Genomic DNA, 22,501 nt, shown 5'->3' with positions numbered 1-22,501 from the left:
ACACACACAACCACACACCCACAACCGCACCCAGAACCACACACACACAACCACACACACAACCAACCACAACCATACACAACTGCACACGCACATACCCAACTGCATACCCAACCACAACAATACCCACACAACCACACCCACACAACCACAACCATACACACAACCACACCACCACACACCCAACCACACACCCAACCACACACCCAACCGCACACCCAACCACAACCATACACACAACCACATACACAACCACACCACCACACACACAACCACACCACCACACACATAACCACACCCATCGACATATCCACACACATCCGCACCCACACACACACAACCACACACAACCACACACACACACCCACACAACCACAACCACAAACACACAACCACACACACATCCACTCACACAACCACACCCAACTGCGCACACACAACTGCACACACAACCACACACCCAACCACACATCAACACACACCCGCACCCACACAACTGCACCCACACCGCACCCACACAACCACACACACAACCATCACACACAACCACACACACACCACCACATCCATACAGAACCACAACCACACACAGCCACACACACATCACCGCACACACCCACATACCACACCCAACCACACCCAACCACACACCCAAGTGCATACCAACAGCTGTACCCACAACCACAATTGCACCCACCACACACACAACCACACGCAACCTCACACACACACCCAGCCACACCCGCACCCAACCACACCCACACCCACAACCCCACACACCCACAACCCCACACACCCACAACCACACACAACCACACACACAACCACAGCCACACACACAACCACAATCACACAACCACAGCCACAGCCACAGCCACACACACAACCACACATACAACCACAGCCACACACACAACCACTCAACCACAACCAATCACAACCACACCCAACCGCGCGCACAACCCCACACACACCACCCCACACACCCAACCACACACCCCACCCCACACACACAACCCCACACACACAGCCACAACCGCACACACAACAGCCACACACAACCACACACAACCGCACACACCACCACACACACCCGCAAACACACACACTACCACACACACCCACAACCACACACCCGTACCCACAACCACCAACACAACTACACAAATACACCCACACACAACCACAACTATACACACACAACCACCCCAACCCCACACACAACCACACCCAACCCAACCCCACACACACACAACCACACACAACCGCACACACAACCACACACAACCACACACACACAACCACACACAACCGCACACCACAACCACACACACAACTACAATGACACAAATAACCACACACCCACACACACACAACCACAACCACACAACCACACACACCACCACACACATCCACTCACACAACCACACCCAACTGCGCACACCCAACTGCACACACAACCATACACACAACCACACACAACCACACACACAACCACCCAACCACAACCATACACAACTGCACACGCACACCCAACCACACACCCACAACCGCACACCCAACCGCACAACCACACAGACACAACCGCACACCCAACACACCCACAACCACACACACAACCCCAGACACAACCACATGCACACTCACAACCACACCCGCACACCACAACCACACACACAGCCACACACACCAAACACAACCACACCACACCCACAACCACACGAATACAACCCCACACACAACCACACACAACCACATCCACAATCGCACCTGCACCCACAACTACACCTGCACACCACAACCACACAGCCACACACACCACACACAACCACACACACAACCTCACCCACACAACCACACACAACCACAACCATACACACAACCACATACACAACCACACCACCACACACACAACCACACAACCACACCCATCCACACATCCACACACACCCGCACCCACCCACACAACCACACACAACCACACACAACCACATACACAACCACACACACAACCACATACACAACCACACACAACTAAAATAACACACAACCACACATACCACCACACACACAACCACACACACAACCACACACAACCACATACACAACCACACACAACTACAATAACACACAACCACACATACCACCACACACATACAACCACACACACAACCACACCCACACACACAACCACACTGACAACCACACACACAACCACAACCAAACACACACAACCACACATAACCACATCCGCAATCGCACCCACAACCTGCTCCCGCACACCACAACCACACAACCACTCAAATACAACCACACAAATACAACCACACAAATACAACCACACAAATACAACCCCACACACAACCCCACACACAACCGCACACACAACCACACACCCAACCGCACAAACAACTGTACACCCAACTGCACACCCAACAAATCCACAACCACACACACATCCACACACACAACCACATCCGCAATCGCACCTGCACCCACACACCACAACCACCCACACCACACCCAACCCCACACACCACACACACAACACCACCCACAACCACACAAATACAACCCCACACACAACCCCACACACAACCACACACACAACCACATACACAACCACACACAACTACAATAAAACACAGCCACACACACAACCACACATACCCACAACCACACACCCAACCCCACACACAACCCCACACACAACCACATCTGCAATCATACCCACAACCGCACCCGCACACCACAGCCACACACACAGCCACACACAACCACACCCACACCACACCCACAACCACACACCTTACACACAACCACACAAATACAACCCCACACCCAACTGCACACTCAACCGCACACACCCAACCGCACACACCCAACCGCACACATCCAACCGCACACACACCACACACACACCACACACACACACCACCGCACTCCCAACCACACACACACCTGTACACCCAACCACACACCCAACACATCCACAACCACACACACAACCCCACACACAACCACATCTGCATTCGCACCCACAACCACACCTGCACACCACAGCCACACACAGCCACACACACCCAAAACCACACACAACCACACACACAACCACACATACAACCCCACAAATACAACCCCACACACAACCCCACACACAACCCCACACACTTCCACACACAACCACACACAACCACACACCACATACCACACCCAACCACACCCGCACCCACAACCACACCCTCACACAACCAAACACACACAACTACACTGAACCGTACACACAACCACACACAACCGCACACCACAACCACACACACAGCTACAATGACACACACAACCACACACCCACAACCGCACCCAGAACCACACACACACAACCACACACACAACCAACCACAACCATACACAACTGCACACGCACATACCCAACTGCATACCCAACCACAACAATACCCACACAACCACACCCACACAACCACAACCATACACACAACCACACCACCACACACCCAACCACACACCCAACCACACACCCAACCACACACCCAACCACAACCATACACACAACCACATACACAACCACACCACCACACACACAACCACACCACCACACACATAACCACACCCATCGACATATCCACACACATCCGCACCCAAACACACACAACCACACACAACCACACACACACACCCACACAACCACAACCACAAACACACAACCACACACACATCCACTCACACAACCACACCCAACTGCGCACACACAACTGCACACACAACCACACACCCAACCACACATCAACACACACCCGCACCCACACAACTGCACCCACACCGCACCCACACAACCACACACACAACCATCACACACAACCACACACACACCACCACATCCATACAGAACCACAACCACACACAGCCACACACACATCACCGCACACACCCACATACCACACCCAACCACACCCAACCACACACCCAAGTGCATACCAACAGCTGTACCCACAACCACAATTGCACCCACCACACACACACAACCACACGCAACCTCACACACACACCCAGCCACACCCGCACCCAACCACACCCACACCCACAACCCCACACACCCACAACCCCACACACCCACAACCACACACAACCACACACACAACCACAGCCACACACACAACCACAATCACACAACCACAGCCACAGCCACATACAGCCACACACACAACCACACATACAACCACAGCCACACACACAACCACTCAACCACAACCAATCACAACCACACCCAACCGCGCGCACAACCCCACACACACCACCCCACACACCCAACCACACACCCCACCCCACACACACAACCCCACACACACAGCCACAACCGCACACACAACAGCCACACACAACCACACACAACCGCACACACCACCACACACACCCGCAAACACACACACTACCACACACACCCACAACCACACACCCGTACCCACAACCACCAACACAACTACACAAATACACCCACACACAACCACAACCATACACACACAACCACCCCAACCCCACACACAACCACACCCAACCCAACCCCACACACACACAACCACACACAACCGCACACACAACCACACCCAACCACACACACACAACCACACACAACCGCACACCACAACCACACACACAACTACAATGACACAAATAACCACACACCCACACACACACAACCACAACCACACAACCACACACACCACCACACACATCCACTCACACAACCACACCCAACTGCGCACACCCAACTGCACACACAACCATACACACAACCACACACAACCACACACACAACCACCCAACCACAACCATACACAACTGCACACGCACACCCAACCACACACCCACAACCGCACACCCAACCGCACAACCACACAGACACAACCGCACACCCAACACACCCACAACCACACACACAACCCCAGACACAACCACATGCACACTCACAACCACACCCGCACACCACAACCACACACACAGCCACACACACCAAACACAACCACACCACACCCACAACCACACGAATACAACCCCACACACAACCACACACAACCACATCCACAATCGCACCTGCACCCACAACTACACCTGCACACCACAACCACACAGCCACACACACCACACACAACCACACACACAACCTCACCCACACAACCACACACAACCACAACCATACACACAACCACATATACAACCACACCACCACACACACAACCACACAACCACACCCATCCACACATCCACACACACCCGCACCCACCCACACAACCACACACAACCACACACACAACCACACAACCACACAACCACACACACAACCACACACACACACAACCACACACACAGCCACTCACACAACCACACCTGTTGGACCCAGCCTCGTGGCGTGGTCTCGAACCCTCCTACCTGACCCGACGGGTGCAGCCCCCACCCTTCGGGGTCCCTCCAGATTGTACCTGGCTACCCGCACCAGCCTACGTGACACGGCTCGCCCTGGCCTCGGCCCCAGCGAAGCCCCGACATCGAGGCACCAAGATCCGGCCAGGGGGCGCCAAGTAGCCACTCCACCGATCCCGGAGGAGGGGAGTTTCGATGGGACCCCCAACCGGCCCCAACGCCTGGTTTCAATCGCCCTCCGGCCTTCCTGGGCGCTGGCGCTTCTCCCGCTGGGTGTCTGGCCTCTCCCATCCCGGTCCCTCCGCCCCCCAGGCGCAAGGGTCCGGACATCAAAGGGGTCCAGACCTATATCTGGGGCAGCCGGAAACCAGGACAGCAGTTGTATCCTGGAGTCAGGAGCCCTGCTGATCGGATCGCGGCTGACCCTATGTAGAAAGGACTCATTACTTGGAACTGGGAACACTGAGCCCTGCTGACTACGTCACGGCTCCCCCCCTTGCTGAGAAGAAGACCCTCACAGAACATCGGAGCCCTGCTGACCTCGTCGCGGCTCGACCTCGCAGAAGTAAACCATCGGAGCCCTGCTGACCTCGTCGCGGCTCGACCTCGCAGAGGTAAACCATCGGAGCCCTGCTGACCTCGTCGCGGCTCGACCTCACCGCAGCAATCCCCCGAGCCCTGCGGACGACGTCCCGGCTCCCGGAACCCCCCGGCTCGAGGATTGAGAGCTAGGCGCAGGGTGTTCCAGTACCAGGCTAAGACTGAGACTGTCCCGCTACCCCATCCCAACCAGACTTTGAGACTCTTTTTGGATCCCTCGATCTGCCTGTAAATATTGCCACAGAAATCTGCCTGGATAACCGATAAAAACTTAGAAGTATAAATACCCTGGCTGTGTACCTTTGTGGTGGTGGGGTTGCTTAGCTGATACGATCATAGGAGAAGGACCTCGCCCAGGAGGTTTCTCAGCGGTGCTCGGCTACTCCCCTACGGAACGGTGGCCCTCGGGGTGGTCAGTCCGACACCATCGGGCTCCCAGAGGGCGCCCTTCTAACAACACCCAACTGCACACACACAACTGCACACACAACCACACACACAACCATACATCCACACACACCTGCACCCACGCAACCACACCCACACCGTACCCACACAACCACACACAACCACACACACAACCACACACACAACCACACACACACAACCATCACACACAACCAAACACACACACCACCACATCCATACAGAACCACAACCACACTCAGCCACACACACGCCACTGCACACACCCATACACCACACCCAACCACACACAACCACACACCCAACCGCACACCCACAGCTGTACCCACAACCGCACCCACCACACACACAACCACACACAACCTCACACACACACCCAGCCACACCTGCACCCAGCCACACCCGCAACCAGCCACACCCGCACCCAACCACACCCGCACCCAACCACACCCACACCCAACCACACCCGCACCCACAACCACACACACCCACAACCGCACCCAACCACACACACAACCACAGCCACACACACAACCACAATCACACACAACCACAGCCACATACAGCCACACACACAACCACAGCCACACACACAACCACAGCCACACACACAACCACTCACAACCACAACCACTCACAACCACACCCAACCGTGCACACAACCCTGCACACCCAACCACACACACCACCCCACACACCCAACCACACACACCACCGCACACACACAACCCCACACACACAGCCACAACTGCACACACAACAGCCACACACAACCACAACCACACACAACCGCACATACCACCACACACCCACAACCACGCACACACTACCACACACACCCAACCACACACCCAACCACACACCCACAACCACACACCCATACCCACAACCACTGACACAACCACACAAATACACCCACACACAACCACAACCATACACACACAACCACCCCCAACCCCACATACAACCCCACACACAACCACACACACACACAACCACACACAACCACACCCACAACCACACAAATAAAACCACACAAATACAACCCCACACACACAACCACATCCGCAATCGCACCCACAACTGCACCTGCACACCACAACCACACACAGCCACACATATCACCCACACACAACCACACACACAACCTCACCCACAACCACACAAATACAACCCCACACACAACCCCACACACAATCCCACACACAACCCCACACATACAACCACACACAACCACACACACAACCACATACACAACCACACAACTACAATAACACACAACCACACACACAACCACACACAACCACACACACACAACCATCACACACAACCACACACACACCACCACATCCATACAAACCACAACCACACACATCCACACATACCATGTTGGACAGGCCACGTGAAGGGCTTGCTCCCTCCCCGCATGACAGGGCCCGAGCCCCGGCCCTCCAGGTGTTACCCACAGAAACAACCCGCACCCTGTCCCCAGACGGGACTCCTGCCCCCGGACCTCTCTGTATCATGGGGCCGAACCACTACCGGCTCCCTCGCCCGGCCCGGCCGCCATCTTGGACACTGCACCACGAGGCCGCGTGGCCTCAGCTCGACCCTAACCCTGGGCCTGGCCAGGCCCCGACATCCCGGCACCACCATCCACCCAGGAGGTGAACGGACCACTTGGCAGGTCGATGGGAGAAAGAAGTGTCGATGGCTCTCCCCCGCCAGGTGCCGATCGCCCCCCAGCTCCCCCGGGCGCTGGCTCCATCCCCCTGCTGGGTGTCTGGACTCCCTCATCCCAGACCTCCCGACCTCCAAGTGCGAGGGTCCGGACATCAAAGGGCGCCAGACCTATAACTGGGGCAGCTCCAGAGCAGGAAGGCAGTTGTATCCTGGAGTCGAGAGACACCGTGAAGAACTCATCCCTGACGGACTACTGGCGCTGCCGTAGCCCTGCCTTGCAAACTATCGTCCTGCCTGCTGGCACTGCCGCGGCCTTCTGCATCCTCCATCCTCGTCGGGACCTGCTGGCGCTGCCGCGGACCATTGTAACTACCACCTTCACTGGGACCTGCTGGCACTGCTGTGGCCTTCTGCATCCTCCATCCTCGTCGGGACCTGCTGGCGCTGCCGTGGACCGTTGTAACTACCAACTTCACTGGGACCTGCTGGCGCTGCCGCGGACCGTTGTAACTACCACCTTCACTGGGACCTGCTGGCGCTGCCGCGGACCGTTGTAACTACCACCTTCACTTGGACCTGCTGGCGCTGCCGCGGACCGTTGTAACTACCACCTTCACCGGGACCTGCTGGCGCCGCCGCGGCCCGTCCATCTAGAACGCCGAGCTCGAGGATTGTGAGCTATCCATCATACCATCTCAGCTACCAGATTGGTAACAAGACTGTCCCGCTACCCCCTTTCCCAACCAAGAGACTAGAATCGAGGGGACCCCTGAGTCCTGACCTCCTTGTACCATTCTATCGTACCTAAAGATTGCTTATAAAGAACGTCAAAACCTTATCTTTGTGTGGTGTACATCTGTGGGGGGGAAGTTACTCGTCTGTACGATCGCTGGAGACGGCTCTCCCCGGAGACCTCTCCCCTTGTCCTCGGCCGACCCTCCCGGTCCGTCTAACATACCACCACATACACCCACACACCACACCCAACCAAAACCAACCAGAACCACACCCACACACAACTGCACACAACCACACACACAACCACACCCAATGCACACCCAACCACACACCCACAGCTGTACCCACAACCGCAACCACAACCACACCCACTGCACACACAACCTCACACACACAACAGCCACACACAGCCACACCCGCACCCAACCACACCCACACCCAACCACACCTCCACCCAACCACACCCGCACCCAACCACACCTCCACCTAACAACACCGGCACCCAACCACACCCGCACCCAACCACACCCGCACCCAACCATACCGCACCCAACCACACCTCCACCCAACCACACCCGCACACAACCACAACCACACACAACCGCACCCACAACCACACCCACAACCACACACAACCACACAAATACAACCACACACACCCACAACCGCACCCAAACACCCACACAACCACACACATAACCACACACAACCACATCCGCAATTGCACCCGCACCCATAACCACACCCGCACACCACAACCACACACAGCCACACCCACACCACACCCAACCACACACAACCACCCACACCTCACACACACCCACAACCACACAAATACAACCCCACACAAAACCCCACATATAAAACCACACACAACCACATACACAACAACACACAACCACAATAACACACAACCACACACACACATACAACCACACACACCAACACAACCACACACACAACCACAACCAAACACATACAACGACACACACAACCACACACACAGAACCACAACCCCACCCAACCCCACCCAATCGCACACCCAATCGCACACCCAACCGCACACCTAACCGCACATACCACACACACAACCGCACTCCCAACCGCACACCCAACCCCACACACCACACACACACACCACACACACCATACACACAACCGCACTTCCAACCACACACAACCACACACCCAACCGCACACAACCACACACATAACCACATGCACAACCACATGCACAACCACATGTACAACCACACGCACAACCACATGCACAACCACACACACAACCCCACGCACAACCATTGTGGTATTTGTGGGGTTGTGTGTGAGCCCACACACAACCCCACAAATACCACACACAACCACACACACAACCACACACACAACCACACGCACAACCACAACCAACCACACACAACCACACACACAGAACCACAACCACACCCAACTCCACACACAACCCCACACACATGCAACCACCCACACACACAACCACACACACAACCACCCAACCACAACCATACACAACTGCACACGCACACCCAACCGCACATCCACCACCACACACCCAACCGCACACAACCACAAACAACCACACACACAACCCCACACACAATCACATCCACACTCGCAATCACACCCACAACTGCACCTGCACACCACAACCACACACTCAGCCACACACACACAACCACACCACACCCACAACCACACAAATACAACCCCACAGAAATACAACCCCACACACACAACCACATCCGCAATCGCACCCGCACCCACAACTGCACCTACACACCACAACCACACACAGCCACACACACCACCCACATACAACCACACACACAACCTCACCCACAACCACACAAATACAACCCCACACACAACCCCACACACAACCCCACACACAATCCCACACACACATACAACCACACACACAACCACACACACAACCACCCAACCACAACCATACACAACTGCACACGTACACCCAACCGCACACCCAACTGCACACCCACAACCGCACACCCAACCGCACACCCAACCGCACACCCAACCGCACACCCAACACACCCACAACCACACCCAACACACCCACAACCACACACAACCACACACACAACCCCACACACAACCACATCCACACTCGCAATCGCACCCACAACCGCACCTGCACACCACAACCACACACACAGCCACACAGCCACACACCCACAACCACACAAATACAACCACATAAATACAACCACACACACACAATCACATCCGCAATCGCACCCGCACCCACAACTGCACCCGCACACCACAACCACACACAGCCACACACAACCTCACCCACAACCTCACCCACAACCATACCCACAACCACACAAATACAACCCCACACACAACCCCACACACAATCCCACACACAACCCAACACATACAACCACACACAATGACACACACAACCACACAACTACAATAACACACAACCACACACAGCAACATATACCATCAAACACACCCACACAACCACACCTACAACCACACCCACAACCACACTGACAACCACACACACAACCACAACTAAACACCCACAATGACACAAATACAACCCCAAACACAACCCCACACATACAAAGTTCAAAAGCTTTATTCGGTATGTAAAATACAACCATATAAGCAGAACGAAACACATAAAATACATAGCAAACTAAAGTATCTTGTACGCTGAACGTTACAGAAAACAATATGTAAAAACATTATTAAAGTGCATAGTGCTTCCTTGAACAGTTGAGAATTAGACTTGGGAATTTACTAACAAAACATCTACAATATATATTTAACAAAGTACAGATTCCATATAAAGTGTCTAATGCGTGCAGATGTGCAAAAGATGCTATGTATAGTAGCAATAACAAAAATACAATGTTCATCCAGAATCGACTCAAACTATAAAGTGCATATAAAAGTCTGAGCGATGCCTAAATGTGCAAAGTACATAACAAGATAAAACTAGACAGCACAGACTAAAGACTTCCTTATATTTATGCATTTTAGCACATATGATGCCACAAAAAAACAGGTATCAGGACTTTCCAGAGTTGTTAAAAACTTCATTGCTGATTTGGTGGACCGAATCTTATGTTTTAAAAGGATAGGTTTAAGATAAAATTTCCTAAAATAACAATAAAATTTACAGAACAATAAAAAGTGACAGCAGCTTTGTTTTGAAATATTATCACAAGGACACAGCATATTGGCTTTAATCTTCATATCCGGAAATGAGACTAAATGATGCACAATCCCTAGCCTTAGGCGGGTTAGGACAAATCTGTGGGAGTTATAAGTCACAATCGCAAGATATGTCTGAAAACCTCTCCTTAAATTCAAATCAAGGTAAGAAGCAACGGTTGTTAAATTACTAGACGGATTCTCTCTAGCCGCATTCTTATATGCTAGAAACCTCAATTTTATATCTTTCTTTGGTATCAGTTCGGCTGCTTCTGGGTTCAGACGAATATTACAATCAAACAGAAGATTAAACCAGTAGTAAATATAGCTCAGCCATGGTATACGTGACAAATTATCAAGGTTCAAGCAGTCCTTGATAATTGTTTGTGTGAATATTGTCTCTGTTTTGGACCAGATGGAGCGCCAAAGTAACAATGGGCGTAATGCAGCCAGGTCCATAATGAAGTCAATACCGGCTTCCATATGAGTTAGAAAATTAGGAACTGAGGGGGGGGGGCACATAGCAATTTCTTCAAAAACTTGTTTTCATCATTCTGTAAACTGTTAACAGGATGGTGGCACCATACACCTGCCCCATACAAGGCAGATGAAATACACCTGGCTTTATAAATAGCCAACATATCTTTCATTCTCCTTTGCCCTAATTTAGCCGCAAATCTAAAAATACTACTGGTATTTCTATTCATCTTTAATCTCACATTCTCGTCCTCATTAGTCCATTTCCCATCTCCAGAAAATGTTATCCCCAAATAACAGAAACTGTTGACCGATTGTATCTTAACTTTATCAATAAAGAAGGAAGATTTAGATTTCACCTTCTTTCCGCAGGTCATAACAAAAGTCTTGGTTTTATTGACTACCAGTTTCCTATCTTTAATAAATAGCACAAATCTATCTATAAGACGTTGTAAACCATTCTGTGTTCGTGATAAAAGAACCGCATCATCTGCGTATAATAAAATTGGGGTAACGCTTCCGTCAATCAAAGGGGCGTCTGAAGGCAATTTACTTAAAATCGAATCAATTTGATTAATAAATAAGGAAAATAAAAACGGAGCCAAGACGCACCCCTGACGAATTCCTCTTGCAACTTTAAAAAAGGGCGTACATTCTCCCATAGGACCATAACGTACTTTACATGAAAGTCCGGAGTATAGCCGAGCCAAAAAGTATACACACTCTTTAGGGGCACCGAGATCTAACAGGGTGTCCCATAAGATATTGTGGTCTACAAGATCAAAGGCACTGCTCAGGTCTGCGAAACAGAGGAATAGATTACCATCCTTTGCAACAGTGTATTTATGTATAAGGAGGTCTAGATTAACACACTGCTCCAACGTCCCCAGACCTTTCCTAAATCCGTATTGTGCCTTTGAAATTATCGAATTATCCTTGGCCCAAGTCTCAAGTCTATTTAAAATTATTCTACTCATAATTTTTATAGATGCGTCTAGTAGGGAAATGGGACGATAGTTGCTTGCCTCGGACCTGGAGCCTTTCTTAAAAAGGGGAATGATTATAGACTGGCCCCAGGAAATTGGCATCTGTCCCTCCACTGTTGCGTTAAAGAATCTGGTCAGAATGGGAGCCCACAGATGTAACTCAGATTTATATAAATCCAGCGGGACCCCATCCGGGCCAGGTGCCTTACCACCTTTGCTGTTACTTAGACCCTCGTAGACCTCGTCCAGACTAATAGCCAGAGGTAATCTTGGCCAGGTAAACTCATTATCCTGAGGGGGATCTAAAATTAACCTATCCGGGTTAAAAATATTTAAAAAATGATGCATCCACGATTTACAGTCAACATGAGAGGTTATTTCAGGCACTATATCATTTTTCAAAAAGGGACTATTTATGGTATCCCAGTATAGTTTACTATCATTTGTATCTGCCGCAAAGCTGAGATTGTTCCAGGCCTCCTCTTGAAGAGCTTTTTTCCTCTTAATAAGTGATGTTTTGTAAACAACACGACAATTTTTGATTATTGTGGAGTTTCGAGGTTTAGAGCTCAAAGCGCGTTTTAAAGCATGGAGAGCCTGAGTGCAGCTTTTGTCAAACCATCCAGTGTTGATTTCTTTTTTCCCCCTATATGTTTTTGTAAGTAGGTTGTCGATTGTTTCATTAATTGTACATAGGTGGTTAAGTACAACATGCGAGTGTACCTCATCGCCAATACAATAATTTACCTCCATGTTGCATTTTCTTAAAACCTCCTCCAACAATTTGTGTGGGACAACCTTTGTCCATTTAATCCTAAACCCATTAGGTCTTACTGCCTCGATATGGTTAATACAATTGTTGGCATCCGTGTGTTTGTAACCCCAACAATGCAGTGATAAAGAGATACTATTGTGATCACTTAAAGTTTGCTCATTAACACACAAGTTAGAGTATGCACTATCATTAGAAAGTAAAATGTGGTCAATGTATGAATTGGCTCCTCTTCCAGTAAAAGTTGGACAGTTTCGTTAGTACTATTTTTCGTGCAACTTAACATATCCAAGTCAAACTTAGCTAGCATCATATTTAGGGCTGTGCCATAAGCGCAATGTGGGAAGTGTAAACAATCGGTTTCCTCCATATTACCACATTCCCTTCTTAATCCACATAAATTACTCGTGGCAAATGGGCAGGGACTTATATTAAAATCACCCAACCAAAGGATGATCGACTGATGACCTGAAACTGCCTGTGTCCTCTCAATTTCTTTTTCTAACTGGGTCAGAATTTTACCTCTGTCAGCAGTGAATACATTATTATAAAAATTTATCAGCAACAAATCTTTACCTTTGTCAAACTCTAGACATAATACCTGAGAATAGACATCCACTGAAACACAACTTTTAATTTTGCAGGAGTTTAGTTTAGTTGATATTAAAAGCAAAAGGCCACCTTTGGCTCTTCCAGCAGTCGAACTCACTGCATTCAAACTTTGTGCTGAGTATCCCTCAATAAAAATGGGTTCTTCGCACCAAGTTTCCTGAAGGCATATTATGTCATACCCTATATTAATAAAATCCCTCCAGAAAGGGGAATCTAATTTTCTTTTCAAACCTGCAATATTCCACGTAACAACACGGTAACCTGTATTAGGGTCGCAGTTAACCACTATACAATCGTTTAGTGGATCTACAGGGGAGGGATCTGGATTTAAAAGGGAATCTGTGATAGAGGGCAAGGTTATAATCCGAGTCCGTTGGGCTCCTGTGCTCGCCCTATCAACTTCCACTTTATTAGATTCAGGTAAAGAGGGCAAGAGAACAGTCGCTGCTTGTAGGAGAGTAGGGTCTGCTATCCTATGGTCACCCCAAATTTTTGCTTTTTGCTTCACTGGTTTTTGACATATTGAGGCTGTGGGCCTGCCAATCAGACCCCCAGCCTGCTGTTCTCTCTACTAAATTAAAACTATGCACCCTAGGTGCATAACCAATTGGAAGTGGATCACCCTGTCAGCCCCTGTACCAGTGTACACTAGGTACCCAGGGCATTGGTGTACCCAAGGCCTGCCAGGGGCTGCAGCATGTATTATGCCACCCCAGGCTTGGCCTAACAATCTGACACAACTGGCTGATCACTCAGCTGGGGTAAGTTGGTGTAATCACCTCTTACTTAGGTGTAGTATACCTATACCTAACCCTAAATGGGACACCTGGTAACCTATAAGTCACTCCTATGGCAGGCCTTAACAATCCTGAAGGCAGAGTGCTTGGTTCCATGTGAGATGGTGCTCTGGCATGAGCTGAGCCTGTCTGCAGTGGTCGGAACAACTTCCTTCTACTGTTTCCAGATATCGTCATACCATATACTCTTAAGTGCATTATGAACCTCGCGGTTAAATGCTATCTTTGGTTTGGCTTTATCAAAACATGTCGAGTAAGGTGTCATACGAATTGGAATACTAACCCCTCGCCAATTCTGGCGACGGGGTTAGCATTCCACCCTTCTAGAGGGACACGACATGTACAGTACCTGAAACCCGGGTAAAATCAGACATAGCCTCAGCTCCACAAAATGGATGCTGCCACCACAGACACAAGTCTGCCCTCCTGCTGCTGGGAGTCCTTCCAGCTTGGGAGGTGTGGACAAAGGGTTTCCTGCCAGGGGAGGTGCGTGCACCACCCCAGACAGGATTTTGTGTATTGGTCAGGTAGGGCTTGAAAGAAACCAGACATGCCTGTGGCTCACAAGGAGCCTCGGTGCATATGCCAGTTCAAACCGGTCCTGGGGCACACCAGTCCCGGGCCTGGGGCGAGCTGGACAAAGGATTGGGGGTGTAACCACCCCCCTTCCTGGTCCCACCCATAGGGAGGGACCTAGCAGGTAGTCCGGCCCCTAGAATCCGAATAAAGGTAGGAGCTGTGTCCTAAGACTTCAGACATCCTGGAATCAACTTGAAACTAAGAAGAAGACGGGAACTTCGACATTCTGCTGCACAGAAGACTGAAGAAAATCTCCCCTGTGGTCAGGGAGTGACCACCTTGCTAACGCAAGCACCATCCAGCGAATCACCGTCTGCTTTGCCGCCGCCTCCCGCCGGAGCCCGAGCCCAGAGACTGACAAGACCTGGACCTCCAGACCTCTCACCGCCCGATCCACAGTCCCTGAAAGGAGGAGACCCGTGGAGGCACCGAGACACGTGGAGCCAGCCATCTTGGAACGACTACGACAAGCTGACAAGTGCAACAACCGAGGCTCCCTCCAAGTTGTGCTTTGGGTCCTGAGAAGCCCAACCCTCGAGCAGCATCTGCACCAAAGGTGAGCCCTCCAGCATCTCCACGATCTGCGTGGGGCCCTTCTGCATTTTGCCACTCGACGCGCCTAACCGGTTGCTGGCCCGCTGGCTAGTGGCCATCTTGGCGACGAAATCTACGACAAACACCGCTGGTCTGGTTGCTCCAGACTGGCCCTTGCTCCCCTCCAAAGGAGCAATCCCTCTGACCTTGCTGGTCAGAACCAACAGCTGATTTCCGAATCCTTCTACAATTGCTTTTGCCAAGGCTTGTTTGCTTCGATCAAGTCGCCGACACCGCCGACAGCGAGAGCCTGCGTGGGACAGCTCGTGAGCCGACTCCTGGACGTCGTCGACCTTCAGGGACCACGTGGCTGCGGAGACAAGCTACCCCTCATCACCTGTTTGCGCCCGACATCGCCTGGTACCCACCTGGTGCCACGCTGGTCACTGGCTAGTGACTGTGAACACTGTCCCCTCTGCTTACAGGTCTTCAACATCTCCGATCCACTCTTGGATCCACTGCATCTCTTCCCGACCGACCGCCTGCAGCACTTTTGTCTACAGGCCCCACGGAACAGATAGAAGAAACCCGACGCACTTCGAGGCCTATGCACCCGCTTCCTGTGGGTGAGGTAAAGCTGGCACACCTGTGCCCAAGTGTAGTATTACATCTCTAGTGCCTGTGTTCCAAATCTTAAGTTCCTAGGTCATCCGGAAGATTCCTTTTGCAGTAACTTTGTACTTTTTACGCACCCATTGAAACCTATGGGAGCACGCGTGTGACTATTTGCTCTGCACACGCCACCCGTGGACCTCCTGGTCACTAACTGACGTTAGCTCCTTGTAGGCCCAGCGATTCTAGAGGCCCTAGGCCTTTTCCCTTTTCTGTTCGTGGTACTTATACCACTATTTTAGTATATGGTTCGAGTGGCCACCAGGGCCTATCCATATAAAGTGCAACTTCTGTGTATTATGTGATAATCTTGTTTGACGATTTGTGCTCCTGTGCTCATAAAGAGACTAGGGGTTACTTTGAGAAATAAATACATATATATTTTGAATATATATCTGTGTGGTGTCCTTTCATTGGTATAAAAGGGGGTTACTATTGGTAAAACAGCTTGCTTAACACGCTTCACGAGTTTAGCCTCAAAGACTGCTTAGCCTACGCTACCACTAGGGCAGCTAGTCCAAAAAGGTTGACTTACAACCACACCATAAGGGTTGCTTGGCATGGTACAAGGTGGTCACTAGAACTAGTGAACAGCATATACCAGGCCAACTTCTCACATTGGTGAGCAGCGGTTGGATTTGAGCTTGCTGTGTTTTACCATTGTAATCTCTTGGTTACCAATTGAAAGATCACATAGGTACCTGTAGGTACATATAAAACAAGATTAGATATACATAAGTTCTACTGAACTTAGTTGTTGTAGAGCAAAGGGAGTAGCACACCCTGACTACAACTACTAGATAGGTTTAGTAGGTAAACCCAAGTGTAGGTAGATTGCAACACATCCACCCACACTTAAGAGCAATGGCCGGGGCAGAGGGGTCCACTGTACCCATCTCTGTTGAGAGTGACCCCCAGAGGGCACCATCCAGCTTTGCTACCCTTAATCAGAATGAGCTCAGGCATTTGGCAACTCTTAGAGGCCTTAAACAGCCCAAGAACCCAAACTCTGCTGAGCTCAGAGAGCTCTTACAGAATGATGAGAATCAGAGAGCACTCAAGAAAGCTTCCCAGTTAGCCCCCTTAGGGACAGGAACAGGAGGCCCCCCTTCTAAAGATGCCACTGAAGTACCCCTTCCCAATAGTCACCCCTTAGATGGGATGCCTACCACAGAGGATGAGAGTGAAAAGGATACTGACAGTAGTGAGGATGAAGGGAGAACTAGCCCAGTGCCAAGTGTTATACTTGGCCCAGCTAAACCAAGGCTATTGGGGACTGACAGTGGGTTCAACCCACTGGATCTCCCCAGTGGACTTAACACAGGGCTGGGAAGGCAAAGGAATCGCTCAGGTGACTCCAATGCTTCCCATGGCTCTAGAGGCTCTCAAGGTCACTCCAGGAGAAGGATGACCACCCCTCAGAGGAGGGAACATGAGGCCAAGATGCAAGAGGCCCAGCTGAGGATCAGGAAGCAGGAGCTAGAAGTAGCCCTGATGGAAGAGAAACTTAGCAAGGCTAGACAGCATAAAGAGAGTGGGTCTATACCCACTGGTGGCAGCATTGTCCCTAAGGACAAAGATAGGGTCTTTGACAATAGGAACCTGTCTATGGTTGTGCCCCCCTACAAAAGTGGGGATGACATCCACAAGTGGATAACTGCTCTTGAGAGAGCCTGCAAAGTACAGCAGGTTCCTGAAGATCAGTGGGCAGCAATCCTCTGGCTCTCCTTTGAAGGAAGAGGCAGAGACAGACTCCTCACTGTTAGAGAAGAGGATGTCAGAAACTACAGAGTCCTGAAGAGTGTTCTAGTTGATGGGTTAGGCTTAACCACTGAGCAGTACAGGTTAATGTTCAGAGACACCCAAAAGACACAGACTCAGGACTGGTCTGAATACATTGAATGTGCCACTAAGGCTTTGGAGGGTTGGTTGCTGGGAAGTAAGGTATCTGATTTTACAGGATTGTATAATTTGATGATGAGAGAACAGATTTTAAATAACTGTCAAAACCAGCAACTGCATCAACACTTGGTTGACTCTGATCTGACCTCTCCCCAAGAATTGGGAAAGAAGGCAGACAAATGGGTCAGAACCAGGGTTAAGCAAAAGAACCAGAACCAGGGCCAAGGGGGTGATCAGAAGAAAACAGACCAAAAGGGTGGAGATCAGAAACCTAAAGACCAGAAGTCTTCAACAGGGCCCCAAACTACTACTAAGGAGGGTGGGTCCCAACAGTCCAAAAAGAAGAAAGAAGGTCAAAAGAAACCCTGGTGCAATCATTGTAAAAATACAACTCACTGGACTAGTGATTGCAAAAAGGGTGGAGCCCCCAACACTGTTGCCCCTAAGGCACCTGCTCCCAGTACTACTGTTAGCAGTGTTGGTCCCCAGACAAAGGGTGTAGTGGGAATCACTATGGGAACTGAAGGAGATTCTGACTTAGACAGAACCCTTACACAGGCAGTCTTGATCTGTGATGGCGACATTGATTTGTCCCTGACTGTGAGCCCCAGTAACCTGGGCAAGTACAGACAGACTCCTTTAATTAATGACAAAGTGGCTCAAGCCTACAGGGACACATGTGCCAGTGTCACTATGGTGACACCAGGCTTTGTGGACCCTGGACAGTACATACCAGGTGAGAACTACCTGGTGACCAATGCCAGCAATGCCACTACTTCACACAGTGTGGCAGTTGTTAACTTCTCATGGGGAGGGGTAACTGGCCTCAAAAGGGTTGTGGTTAGTGCAGACCTCCCAGTAGAATGTTTGTTGGGCAATGACCTAGAGAGTTCTCTATGGTCAGAAGTGGAGTACAGGACTCATGCAGAGATGTTAGGTATATCATCACATGTCCTTGCTGTGACCAGGTCACAGGCCAAAAAGTGCCTCACTGAACCACAGGTCTTGGATCCTGGAACAATGGACCAAGCACCTACCAAGAAGAAGAACAGGAGGGTCAAGGCTGTGCCTTCCCCCCTGCCTCAGAGTGATGATCAGCCTTCCCAGGAAGCTGATCTAGAGGACCCTGAAGGAACTGTCCCTGAAGAGCTTGAACCTGATCAGGTTGAGTTTCTGGGGACAGGGGGACCTTCAAGGGCTGACTTGAGGCAGGCTCAGTTATCCTGTCCCTCTCTTGAACCCCTCAGACAGCTGGCTGCTGCTGAGGCTGCTGGGAATGCTCAAGGTACCCATAAAGTGTATTGGGATGAAGGGCTCCTTTATTCAGAGGCTAGAGACCCCAAGCCTGGTGCAACCAGGAGGTTGGTTATACCTCTGCAATTTAGGGGCTTCCTCCTTACCTTGGCCCATGATATTCCTTTAGCAGGACACCTAGGCCAGAACAAGACCTGGGACAGACTTGTCCCTCACTTTCACTGGCCTCATATGAATGAAGATACAAAGGAGTTTTGTCGCTCCTGTGTTACCTGCCAAGCCAGTGGCAAATCAGGTGGCACAACAAAGGCCCCCCTAATACCACTACCTGTGGTGGGGGTCCCCTTTGAAAGAGTGGGAATAGACATAGTGGGTCCCATGGATCCTCCCACTGCATCTGGGCACAGATTTATACTGGTGGTAGTGGATCATGCCACCAGGTATCCAGAGGCAATTCCCCTTAGGACCACTACAGCTCCTGTTGTGGCCAGGGCCCTGCTGGGAGTATTCTCCAGAGTGGGGTTTCCTAAGGAGGTAGTATCTGACAGAGGTACCAACTTTATGTCAGGATACTTAACAGCTATGTGGAAGGAATGTGGTGTCAACTACAAGTTCACCACCCCTTATCACCCACAATGCAATGGGCTTGTTGAGAGATTCAACAAGACCCTAAAGGGTATGATCAAAGGATTACCTGAAAAGCTCAGGCGAAGATGGGATATCCTTCTACCCTGCCTTCTGTTTGCTTACAGAGAGGTCCCACAAAAAGGAGTTGGCTACAGCCCCTTTGAATTGTTGTTTGGGCACCCTGTGAGAGGCCCACTGTGTTTGGTGAAGGAAGGATGGGAGTTACCTCTCAAAAAGCCTAAGCTAGACATAGTGGACTATGTACTTGGTCTCCGCTCCAGGATGGCTGAGTATATGGAGAAGGCATCTAAAAACCTTGGGGCAAGCCAGGCCTTACAGAAAGCTTGGCATGACCAAAAGGCTGTCTTGGTTGAGTATCAGCCAGGACAGAAGGTATGGGTGTTGGAGCCAGTGGCCCCAGCAGCACTCCAAGACAAATGGTCTGGACCCCATACAATCCTGGAAAAGAAGGGAGAGGTCACCTACTTGGTGGACCTAGGAACTCCCAGGAGTCCCCACAGGGTACTCCATGTTAACAGGCTTAAAGCATATGTTGACAGGGCAGACATGGGCTTGCTCATGGCTACAGATGAGGGACAGGAGGAAGAGAGTGACCCTCTCCCAGACCTGTTGTCTCAGAACCCTGAAGATGGCTCAGTTGAAGGAGTGACCCTTGGAGGCAACCTCACTGCCCATCAGCAGACTGAATGTAGGCAGGTTCTACAATCATTTTCACATATGTTTTCCTTGATACCTAGTCAAACTGACTGGTGTACCCATGTTGTGGACACTGGTGACAGTCTGCCTGTAAAGAACAAACTTTACAGACAACCTGACCACGTCAGGGACTGTATAAAGGCTGAGGTACATAAAATGCTGGAATTAGGTGTCATTGAACCCTCAGAGAGCCCCTGGGCTAGCCCAGTGGTTCTGGTCCCCAAACCTCACACCAAAGATGGCAAGAGAGAGATGAGGTTCTGTGTGGACTACAGAGGACTCAATGCTGTCACCAGGACAGATGCACACCCTATTCCAAGGGCAGATGAGCTCATAGACAAACTAGCTTCTGCAAAGTTTTTGAGCACATTTGACTTGACAGCTGGCTATTGGCAAATCAGGTTAGCTGAGGAGTCTAAGGCCAAAACAGCATTCTCAACCCCAGGTGGGCATTATCAGTTTGTGGTGATGCCCTTTGG

This window comes from Triturus cristatus, chromosome 1_1 (assembly GCF_964204655.1).
Source record: "Triturus cristatus chromosome 1_1, aTriCri1.1, whole genome shotgun sequence".
In the NCBI taxonomy this organism is placed as follows: Eukaryota; Metazoa; Chordata; class Amphibia; order Caudata; family Salamandridae; genus Triturus; species Triturus cristatus.
Note: the sequence above shows the minus strand (reverse complement) of the source record.